General features: G+C 44.1%; 1 pseudogene; it reads right to left on the bottom strand.

Annotated features, from left to right (window-relative positions):
• LOC111971043 (collagen alpha-1(XVIII) chain-like) overlaps nt 1-1,240 on the bottom strand; it is a 32,738-nt pseudogene that overhangs the window by 19,882 nt on the left and 11,616 nt on the right.

Genomic DNA, 1,240 nt, shown 5'->3' on the forward strand with positions numbered 1-1,240 from the left:
CATCAGCTAAAACATACCTGTATTTTCTCCAAATCTGGGAATCCTCCTGAGCCTTCCATATCCACAAATGTCTAGGGACAAATGAAGAAACATTAAMAGTGGTATATTRGTATATTCATGTCTGATCCACAYGAATTWATGGGCTGAATGGCCTGATGCTGTAGTGGTTGACTCACAGCGCGRTCAACTGTCCCTGGGCCTGGGTGTCCAGGTGGCCCTGGAGGACCCCTGGGTCCTGGGTGACCATCACCACGATCCCCCTGGAGAGGTCACAGGGAAAACACTCAGTATTTAACCTTTGGGCACCTCCGATAATATTCAAATACTCATGCTCTTAAATAAATGGCYTCTGGCCTTTACCTTTTGTCCTTTGACCCCTGAGTCTCCTTGTGTTCCTGGGAACCCTCTGTCTCCGGCAGGTCCCTRAGTTGTGGTGGGACAGAGAGAGAAGACACAGCTTAGTGAGGCTGACACTGTCTGACCACTGYTACTGACCACCACCGCTTATCAATAATGGCATCTGACTACCACTGTATTTCTCCTCACACAATTAACAATGAATAAAAAAMCATGACATGAGATCAATGGGATAAAACATCAKAAAGTGACACTCACTAATTTGCCATCCTCTCCTGGATCCCCCTGGGGAATGAAATAGATATGGTTTGTTACAGTCAATTCAAAGAAAATGTACAAGTACTGAGACCCACATTTTGTTACGTTACAGCCTTATTCTAAAATTGATTAAATAAATCAGCAATCTACACACAATACCCCATAATGACAAAGCAAAAACAGGTTTTAAGAAATGTTTGCAAAACCCCCCAGAAATACCTTATTTACATAAAAGTATTCAAACCCTTTGCTATGAGACTCGAAATTGAGCTCAGGTGCATCTTGTTTCCATTGATCATCCTTGAGATGTTTCTACAACTTGATTAGAGTCCACCTGTGGTAAATTAAATTGATTGGACATGATTTGGAAAGGCACACACCTGCTATATAAGGTCCCACAGTTGACAGTGCATGTCAGAGCCAAAACCAAGCCATGAGGTCGAAGGAATTGTCTGTGGAGCTCCGAGACAGGATTGTGTCGAGGCACAGATCTGGGGAAGGGTACCAAAACATTTCTGCAGCATTGAAGGTCTCCAAGAACACAGTGGCCTCCCATCATTCTTAAATGGAAGAAGTTTGCATCCACCGAGACTCTTCCTAGAGCTGGCCGCCTGGCCAAACTGAG

Source organism: Salvelinus sp. IW2-2015, linkage group LG12 (assembly GCF_002910315.2).
Source record: "Salvelinus sp. IW2-2015 linkage group LG12, ASM291031v2, whole genome shotgun sequence".
Classification (NCBI taxonomy): domain Eukaryota; kingdom Metazoa; phylum Chordata; class Actinopteri; order Salmoniformes; family Salmonidae; genus Salvelinus; species Salvelinus sp. IW2-2015.